This window comes from Mastomys coucha, unplaced genomic scaffold (assembly GCF_008632895.1).
Source record: "Mastomys coucha isolate ucsf_1 unplaced genomic scaffold, UCSF_Mcou_1 pScaffold1, whole genome shotgun sequence".
In the NCBI taxonomy this organism is placed as follows: Eukaryota; Metazoa; Chordata; class Mammalia; order Rodentia; family Muridae; genus Mastomys; species Mastomys coucha.
In genome coordinates, this window is record NW_022196891.1 from 6905665 (window position 1) to 6916748 (window position 11084).

Genomic DNA, 11084 nt, shown 5'->3' on the forward strand with positions numbered 1-11084 from the left:
ATACGGAAACTAGAGAAGAGTGGAAGTGGCAGCGATATCATTAGATACAAACCTTTAGGTAAAATATTATTATGTCTGATCCTGAAAAGTCAGGTGCTGTGGAGGAAAGAGATGACTATTGGTTTGAAAAGACATGAACTATCTGAAAGTAATAAATAAATGAAATAATAAATTATGTTAGTTTAGTATTCTTGAGACTACACTTAAGGGGACATGTGGAATGTACCTAGTCACAGATATTATTGAGTGTGGCCAACTGCAGGTTCCTTGATTCAGGTAACTGACTTCAGTAAATGTCTGAATGTAGAAAGATAAATCAAACAAAGTTCCTAACAGAACTGATAACCTTTAAAATGAATTGTTATAGCACAGAGAAGCAGAATTTTATTACAAATGCAAAAGGATTCATAGGCATATGTTAATGATATACTGGCCACTTTCAAAAACAAAATTAAAGAAATAAAGTAAATGTCTAAACTATTACTCTCTAATCTTATATGTCTAGTACATTATTAATACAAGATAAAATGTATAACAAACTATGACATGATATGAGAATATATTTTTTTACTAAAATTCTAAAATCTATGTATATATTTTATTTATATGTCATCTTGGTCCAGATTATGTAAATTCCAAATGCTTAATAATCACATTTTTCTAATAGGTAATTCATGGGAAGAATTGTCCTAATTCCTTGCCAGGTGCAAGACTCTGGTGAGGAGGCTTAGCATCTTGCCTAAATATAAGAGTAGAGATGATCCTGGTCTGGGTATGAAAGAAGGAGACCTGCATCTACCAACCCCACCAGCTATAAGATTCTGTAGAGGACCTGGTGGACAGGGTAACAGTGAGGAGCCAGTCCTAGGGCACAAGAGCTAGAGGGAGAGCTGGGTCCACTTCTTGCCAGCTCAGCAGACAAGAGTGATGACCAGGATCCTTGCCTGGGCAAAGGTGACTATGGTGGATTTTGTTCAGGAGAGCTAGTGGGTAGACGAACTCAGTTTCCACCCATACCCAGATCCAGGCCTCTGAGTTAGCCAACACCAACACTTACTGATCTATGAACTGTTGGAGCACATGAAGGAACCACTTTGACAGAACTAAAGCTGCCAGATCTCCGTAACACAGGACATCAACATATCAGAGAGGAGTCTCTATGAGGACCCAGTATAAAACGTTTAACAGAGGCTTTAAATCTTACTAGTGATTCATTGCAATGAATATTTGCAATTGAAGCTGTTTGAAAAAGAGGGTATCCTGTGTGACACACAGTGACACACCACAGGTTTCATAGTGAGAGGGGTTTTTTGTTGTTTTGTTTAATTTCTTTCATTGTATTATTTTATTCCATAGGGGAGGAAAAAGTGCAAGGCAGTGTAGGGATATTGAGCAATGAGATGAGTAGGGTTGGGGTCCAATGGCATGAAATTCAAAAAGACAATTAGTTTTGCCCACCATGTTTGATTTGCTGAAAAAGACGTGTCAACACAACTTAATAATACTGAGTTGGAGCATGCATGCTGCTGTTAGGTACAGCTTCAGTTGTCAGCCTGACACAGGTTGTAGAAAGGAATCTTAATTGTGAATGTGAATTTGACTTCTTCAGATTGGCCTAAGTACAAGCCTTTAGGGTTATTTTCTTAATTGCTAATTGATGTAGGAGGACCCAGTTTACTATGGTAAATCTGTGCTTTATATAAAAAGTCACTGAGAAAGACAGAGGGGTCAAATTATCACTATTTGCTGATGATATGATTGTATACTTAAGTGACCCCAAAAATTCTACCAGAGAGCTCCTAAACCTAATTAACAACTTTAGCAAAGTAGATGGATATAAAATTAACTCAAGCAAATCAGAGGCCTTCCTCTACACAAAGAATAAGCAGGCTGAGAAAAAAATTAGGGAAACAACACCCTTCACAATAGTCACAAATAATGTAAAATACCTTGGTGTGATTCTAACTAAGCAAGTGAAAGATCTGTATGACAAGAACTTCAAGTCTCTGAAGAAGGAAATCAAAGATCTCAGAAGATGGAAAGAACTCCCATGCTCATGGATTGGCAGGATTAATATAGTAAAAATGGCCATCTTGCTGAAAACAAGATTCAGTGCAATCACCATCAAAATTCCAACTCATTTCTTCACAGACTTGGAAAGAGCATATTTCAAATTCATCTGGAATAACAAAAAAACTAGGATAGCAAAAACTATACTCAACAATAAAAGAACCTCTGGTAGAATCACCATCCCTGACCTTAAGCTTTACTACAGAGCCATTGTGATAAAAACTACATGGTATTGGTACAGTGACAGGCAGGTGAATCAATGGAATAGAATTGAAGACCCAGAAATGAACCCACAAACCTATGGTCACTTGATCTTTGACAAACAAGCTAAAACCATCCATCGGGAAAAAAGACAACATTTTCAACAAATGGTGCTGGCTCAACTGGCAGTTAGCATGAAGAAGAATGCAAATCGATCCATTCTCATTTCCTTGTACAAAGCTCAAGTCCAAGTGGATCAAGGACCTTCACATAAAAACAGATACACTGAAACTTATAGAAAAGAAAGTGGGGAAGAGCCTTGAGCACATGGGCACAGGAGAAAATTTCCTGAACAGAACACCAATAGCTTATGCTCTAAGATCAAGAATTGACAAATGAGATCTCATAAAATTACAAAGCTTCTGTAAGGCAAAGGACACTGTCAATAGGAGAAAACAGCAACCAACAGATTGGGAAAAGATCTTTACCAATGTTATGTCTGATAGAGGGCTAATATCCAATATGTACAAAGAACTCGTTAGACTCCAGAGATACAAATAACCCTATTAAAAATAGGGTACAGAGCTAAACAAAGAATTCTCAACTGAGGAATACTGAATGGCTGAGAAGCACCAAAAGAAATGTTCAACATCCGTAGTCATCAGGGAAACTCAAATCATAACAACCCTGAGATTCTACCTCATTCCAGTCAGAATGGCTAAGATCAGAAACTCAGGTGACAGCAGATGTTGAAGAGGTTGTGGAGAAAGAGGAACACTCCTTCATTGCTGGTGGGATTGCAAGCTAACACAACCACTCTGGAAGTCAGTTTGGGGCTTCTTCTGGAAATTAGATATAGTATTACCAGAAGACCCAGTTATACCACTCCTGGGCATATACACAGAAGATGCTTCAACATGTAATAAGGACACATGCTCCACTCTGTCCATAGCAGCCTTATTTATAATAACCAGAAACTGGAAACAACCCAGATGTCCCTCAACAGAGGAATAGATACAGAAATGTGGTACATTTACACAATGGAGTACTACTTAGCTATTAAAAACAATGAATTTGGGGAATCCGAGCCATCCGATCCACCACCATGATGGTGGGCAAGAGCAGCAAGATGCTGCAGCACATTAACTACAGGATGAGGTGCATCCTGCAAGATGGCCGCATCTTCATCTGGACCTTCAAGGCCTTTGACAAGCACATGAATTTGATCCTCTGTGACTGTAATGAGTTCAGGAAGATCAAGACAAAGAACTCCAAACAAGCAGAAAGGGAAGAGAAGCGAGTCCTTGGTCTGGTATTGCTTCGAGGGGAGAACCTGATCTCCATGACAGTGGAAGGACCTCCTCCCAAAGATACTGGCATTGCTCGATTGCCATTTGCTGGAGCTACTGGGGGGCCAAGCATTGGCAGGGCTGCTGACAGATGATTCCCGGATGGTGTTCCCAGGCCCCAGGCTCCTGCAGGACTTGCTGGGCCAGTCCAAGGTGTTGGAGGGCCATCCCAACAGGTGATGACCCCACAAGGAAGAGGCACTGTTGTAGCTGCTGAAGCTGCAGCTACAGTCAGTATTGCAGGAGCCCCAATTCAGTACCCATAGGGTCATGGGGACCCTCCTCCACCTATGGAACGAGGGGCCCCTCCTCCAGGTATGATGGGCCTACTTCCTGGCATGAGGTCTTCCATGGGTCCCCCAGTGGAGATTCCACCTGGCAGAGGAACTCCAATGAACATGCCCCCTCCTGAGATGCGACCTCCTCCTCCATGCATGCAAGGTCTGCTTTCATCTTGGCACAGCATTATGTCAGTAGCTCCGAGGAGGAGACACGGACCCTTTCCCCCAGAATCAGGTTACCACAGACCTGTTTGTTTGTTATGCTGTTCATAGAGTCTCGCTGGATTGTCTGGTTTCCCTTTCAGGGCTCCCTCCCTGAGAAACGTACCCTCCAAGGCCCTAGACTCATCTTGGTCCTCCTCAGTTCCTTTCCTGTTTCCCAAAAGACTGTATATAGCAATTTTTTCCTGTGGCCTATGAAGCTGGTTTATAATAAACCAAGAGACTGTTATACATACAAAAAAATGAATTTATGAAATTCTTAGGGAAATCTAGAGAATATCATTCTGAGTGAGATAACCCAATCCCAAAAAAACACACTTGGTATGTACTCACAGATAAGTGGATATTAGTGTAGAAGCTCGGAATATCTAAAATACAAGCGACAAACCACAAGAAACTCAAGAAGAAGGAAGGCCAAAGTGTGGATACTTTATTCCTTCTTAGAAGGGAGAATAAAATACCCACGGAGGGAGTTGCAGAGACTAACTATGGAACAGAGATTAAAGGAAGGACAATTCAGACACTGCTCCCCCTAGGAATCCTTCCCATATTCAGTCACCAAACCCAGACATTATTGTGGATGCCAGCAAGTCCTGGCTGACAAGAACCTGATATAGCTGTCTCCTGAGAGGCTCTGACAGTATCTGACTAATACAGAAGTAAAGGCTCAGAGCCATCCATTGGATTGAGTACAGGGTCCTCAATGAAGGAGCTAGAGAAAGGACCCAAGGAGCTGAAGGGTTTGGAGCCCCTTAGGACAAACAACAATATGAACTAACTAGTACCCTCAGAGCTCCCAGGGACTAAACCACCAACCAAAGAGTACACATGGTGGGACTAATGGCTCCAGCAGCATATGTAGAGCAGAGGACGGCCTAGTCGGTCATCAATGGGAGAAGAGGCCCTTGGTCCTGTGAATGTTCTATGCCCCAGTATAGGGGAATGCCAGGGCCATGAAGCAAGAGAGGGTGGGTTGGTAATCAGGGCGAGCAGTGAGGGAACAGGGTTTATTGTTTTGGTTTTGGTTTTCTGGTTTTGGTTTTGGTTTTTGGTTTTTTTGGAGGAGAAACCGGGAAATGAGATATTATTTGAAATGTAAATAAAGAAAATATCTAATAAAAAGAAAAAAGAAAAAAAGAAAAGACAGAGAGATCAACCCAGTAAACAACATCCCTCAGAGGCCATTGCTTTAATTCCGACTTTCATGTTCTTTTCTGAGTTCCTCATTGTCAGTCCTTGATGGCAGAATGTAACCTGAAAATGATATAAAACCCTTTCCTCCTTTTGTTGCTTTTGGTAAGTGTTTGTCTACAGACTCCTAGAAGTAAACCTGAACAAATTCCTAAGAGCAACTATAGTTTAAATATGGGGTAGTTGATAAAGAAGAAACAAACCAATTCCATTTCCAGAAAAAGAGCAGTTTGAGAACACATACTGTCTCAAATATAGGACATCAAAATGCTGATAAACAAACTTTAAATTTATTTTTGTAAGTTTTGAATTCTTCAAGTATAACAGTCATTTATACTGTTATATACTGTATGTAAAATACTGTGCATTTTACCAATATGCACCTACAAACCACATGGCTCAAAGCACTAATAAAGATACAACTTATACTGACTATAAAACCTTAAAAAATTAAGAATAACCATGTAAGATATGAGAAATTGTATACTACATAAAATATATAATTAAATATCTGGTTCTATTCATAGAACCATGCATTTATATGATTATAAAGTTTTATTTGAACATTTGCTCAAATATATTTTTCAAAATAAGTGCTATAAATAGTAAAGAAATACCGATTTTGCAAAAATAATATTTCATTCAAGAAAATATAAACTAAGAAAGCCATGTTCTCAGTATATGTTCATGAGTGCAAAAGGTTTAGTTTGCGAAACAATCTATGAGAAAAGAACAAATCCTAAAAAATGTAGAACTAGCTATGACAAGTTTTTTAAATGATTTTCTTTGTGTCCATTAATAAATTGTTAACATTTAATTTTAATTTCTCATTGATAAATTGGCATAAGGAGGTTTTCCCTTTCATGTCCTTGGTGTTTTCATGAGATACCAAAATGAATGCCTTCACTTATTTCTTACACATAATACATATCTAACAAAAATTAATTTTCTAAATATCTAGCTTTAGGTTAAAGGTTATGTTCTATTTGGATACAAAGGAAATAATTTATGTTGTAGTGTAACATAATGCAAGAAATACTTTAGAACAAAAATTGGTGGATCTAAAAATAATACCAACAAACTAACAAGAATCTTGTAAAACATGTAAATGTTATCACAGTTGAGTTTATCTAGCTTGTTTGCTATTTTCATAAAAATCACATTATCTGATTGGATAAGTAGTTGAAATGAGACAGGAAATTTATACTTTTCAAATTAATGACTTCACATAATCAAAGTGTGAAATGGAAAACCAAAACATGACCTTCAGTTCTCCAAAATTTTATTTCTTCAGTATATCAAAAAACTTTCATATACACATACATAATATATAGCATGAAATTACTAATCAGAAACAAAGTGTGGATGGTGTTTTGTTTGCATGTTTGCTTTCTTGCTTGCTTTTGTCTGATTAACTCTTTGTTCTTCAGTATACACTGGACATCTCTTCTGTCTTCATTTTTACATTTTTATTCTACCAATATGAAGCCCTTTGTGAGAACTGGACAACTAAAAAAATAAAAGGAAAATGGTCATGCCCATTATATTAGGGAAACTCATGGGCTTCAGAAGAAACAATATTTTTCAGCCCCTTGGATTTATCAGTTTTTGCTACAAATATCCTGTCAAATGCCACAGGGTTCTGTGATTATTGCCATGTTCCTGCCCATGTGACAACTTTATATTTCCTTTGAAAAAGAAATAGAGATAAAAGTTATTCTACAAAAAAATTTTGGTTATAGAATTTCATATGTATGTTTACTTCTGTAAATTAAATGTTGTATTAAGTGACTTTTATCTTTACTAATAGAAGTAAAATATTAACATGTATAGCATAAACTTCTGTTATTTATGTTTATCAATAACAATATTAGATTAAGAATGTACACCATCTTGAATTTACTTATGACCTCTATAACTCATTTCATGTTTCTTAAATTATTTTTGCTAGCACCCTTGGGAAATACAGGATCGATGATAATCGTTTTATAAAATATCCATGTAGTAAAAGTACTAGAAGAGGTTTTTTGATAGGACAATATAGGTGAGTATTTACACTTAAATTGCTATGACTTTCATTAAAATCTAGAACTGCCAGTGGTAGTGCAAGCCTTTAATCTCAGCACTTGGAAACAAAATCAAATGAACCTGTACAGTTTCAAGGTCTGCTTAGTATACATAGAGATTTGGTTCAGGACAAATCTCATTTTGAAAAATAGAACAAAACAGCAACCTCAACAACAACAGAAACCTAGAAGAAACGACATCACATTTCCAAATGCACAGGATAAAAGATTGGAAGAATAAATTGCAAATTGTGTAATATTTTCTTCAATAACATAATGTAAGACTTTTACTAATTAAGTTTTTGTGACTAACCAAATCTAAATCTTCAGGTTATAATAATAATAAAGAATTTTTTCTATGTAACAGGTATTCTGAATTTTAACACTGACTATAAAATGTAATGTTGGTGCAAATTTTTGCAGCATAAGTACAAGATAACATCCAGGCAGCCACAGTAATTTTATTTTTATTAATTTTACATAAGAGGCATTCCTGACCCAAAAAGAGCAATCTGCTCTCAGCCCAATATTTACCTTTCTGAGCAAATGATTTTCATAACTATAATTTATACCGATCATGAGAACATGATTAGGTTCTTATTAATCACTATTTAATACACTGCTATGTGCTATAGTTATTAAAGATATAAGTTTTAATACCATTAATCAGGATCAATATAGATGAGAGCAAGTAATGAGTAAAACAGTTAATTCCAGAAAGGATTAAAAAAAATGTAAAAGTGAAAATAAATGGATAAGTAGCCCTGTGTCTTCATGACTTAAGGTATCATGACAGGACCAGGCAAGTGAAGTACCTGGCATATAAGGCCTTTTCTAAAATATTCTTGTATGCATGTAGAAGGTCATAAAAATGTGAATGTGGCTAGAGAAAGTGCTTCAAATTTATTCTGTTATGTAATTTCTTGGTACTAATTTGTATGCCTACCAGACTGATTCATAGAGAATAATGTTTCAAAATAAAATTCCCCATAAGGATACTATGGCTATATCTTGACAAATTCATGTTTTAGAAAGTTTCCATAATTCTTTAGTAAAACACTAAACCCACTTCACTGTTAAATTACATAAGAATAAAATGATCTACAGGCCCTTGCTTTTAAGAAATGACAGGAATAGCCACTATTTAAAGCAGATCTGTATCTTGTGAGAGGTGCTGTATATGATAATCACTACGCAGAAAGTGTCCATTCAAGGAAATGGCTGCATGGGGAGGAATTATGAGTGAAAAGTGGAGTTACATACTAAAAATTAAGGTTATTTCAAAGTCAAATACTTTTAACAGAGCAGAGTTAACACAGAAAAGACTAAGCCACAATAGAGGAATAACATCCATAGGGAAAACTAAAGACAGAAGTTCTTGTGGCATGTGAGGTTTTCACAGGGGGATATATTTGAGAGTATAAAAAAGAACCAAAGGGGCTGGAGAGATGACTCAGTGGTTAAGAACACTGACTGCTCTTCTGAAGGTCCTGAGTTCAAATCGAAACAACCACATGGTGGTTCACAACTGTCCATAATGAGATCTCATGCCCTCTTCTGGTGCATCTGAATACAGCTACATTGTACTTAGATATAATAATAAATAAATCTTAAAAAAAAAAAAAAAAAAGAACCAAAGTGTAACAGGTAGCATATGGTTAGAGGAGCAAATTGTAACAAAGTTTTATACATATATGTTCATATATGTGACATTTGTTATAACAATTAATAACTAAAAATAATAATAAGAGAGAAGGGAGTCCATGATAAAGTGGACTGTTCAGTTCCTAGTATAAGAAATTTTCAGGTTTGTTGTTGTTGTTTTGTTGTTGTTTTTTAATGTGGCCACTTACTTCAATGAGCTTGACTCATAGCACTTCTTTGTGTTCATAAGTTTGATTATGCCGTGTTCCAATTTTCTTTGAATTATAAATGGTCTTTAACTTATATCCTTACTTCTGTCTTGTCTCATTTTTTATTCATTGGAGAGTTAATCAGTTTCTACGAGTTTGTAAGCTTTCTGTTTTTCCAGTTTTTCTTGATATTCTGCTTTAATCTATGGTAGTCTGAGAGAATAGAGGAAGTTATTCAATTTTTCTTTCATCTTTTGAGACTTGTTTTGTGTCCAAGTATATGGTCAAATTGTAGAAAATCCATGAATTTCAGAGAAATGATGTATTCTTTAGTGTTTGGGTGAAATTTTCTGTAGATAATTATTAGCTACATTTGGTTTAAAATGTCTGTTCACACCAGTACTTCTACTTAATTTTGGGCAGATGACAAGTCTGTTGGTGAGATTATGGTATTGAAATCTGTCACTATCCATATATTAGGTTCATTGTATAATTTAAGCTTTAGTGATGTATCTTTTATTAATGTGTGTACCCTTGTGTTTAAGGTATAGATATTAAGATGTTAAGAGTTGAGATAACATTTTAGTTTTATCATTTCTTGGTGATTATGAAATGGCCTTTCCAATCTTTTTGTACTAATTTTGTTTTAAATGTCTATTTCATTAGATATTAAGAGTCACTATACCATCTTGATTCTTAAGTGAATTTACTTGAAAAATATTTTCCCCACCTTTAGTCTGAGGTGATGTCTAGCTTTGATGATGTTTCTTAGATGCTGTAGAAAGATGGATCCTGTTTTCTCATCTATTCTTTTAGTCTGTGTTTTTTATTGTGGAATTTAGAGCATTAGTTCTGAGAGATAGCAATGAGCAGTGATTTTTGATTCTTGTTATTTTATTTTATGATAATAGTGCTGGAAGTTATGGTGTCTGGGTATGTGTATGTACATGTGTGTGTGTATGTGTGTGTATGTGTGTGTGTGTGTACATGTGTGTGTACATGTGTGTGTATGTGTACGTGTGTGTGTGTGTGTATGTATGTATGTTTCCCTTTTGATTTTACTGGAGTAAGATTTATAGAAGAATTTTAATCTATTAAACATGGCTTATGTAGCAAGGGATCACAAGCAAAGACCTAGGTTTTTGTGATCTGCCTGGAATACAGACAAGCCTTTAGGACATACCTCTAGTACCAAACATTGATGTCCAATTGAGGGGTACAGGTGATGAGTCAGGGAAGTATTTGGCAGAGTGAGTCAGAGATGAGATTCATCCAGTTCTCTAGAGGATAGGAAATAGAGGCTGCTTAAGAACTGTCCAGGAAGGGAGTAGAGTTGAGTTGAGTTCTGTTTAGTTTGTATAATTCCATAAAGTTCCTCCAGTCTGTGCAATCAATGCAGTTAAGTTCATGGAGTTCAGAGGCAGTTTTTTCTATGCATGTCAATTTAGTTAGAAGTAAAGAGAAGTCAGTTTGAATTAGTCAATGTGTAGAGGAATTTGAGCCAAAGCAGGTGAGTTGAACTGGCTAAGCAGAGTTCAGAAATAACTAGAAAGGATGAGTTTATTCAACAGTAAATCTCAGAGGTTGAAACATTTTAGGCCTAGGTTAGTAGACAGAGGCTAGAAGCTGATGATTTAAGTATCTAGGCTTGCAGTAAATTAGATGGTACAGAAGATAGAAGCTTCTAGGCTTTGGCCTAGTGATTGTTAGAAAAATTCTGGACTTAGCTCAAGCCATGTACTTATAAAACTTTTAGATGTCTTTCATCTCATATAAAAGAGGAAATAAAAGAAACACTTACAGAGATCAATTATTCCCTATGTTTGTATGTGTATTGTTAACATATATAGG

The 11084-nt window shown here is 36.1% G+C and overlaps 1 pseudogene across 1 annotated transcript; it reads left to right on the forward strand.

Annotated features, from left to right (window-relative positions):
- Positions 1-3368: 3368 nt before the first annotated feature.
- Positions 3369-4220, forward strand: LOC116069837 (annotated as a pseudogene). Its single transcript, XR_004110155.1, has one exon. The product of XR_004110155.1 is annotated as a small nuclear ribonucleoprotein-associated protein B-like (transcript).
- The last annotated feature ends 6864 nt before the right edge of the window (positions 4221-11084 follow it).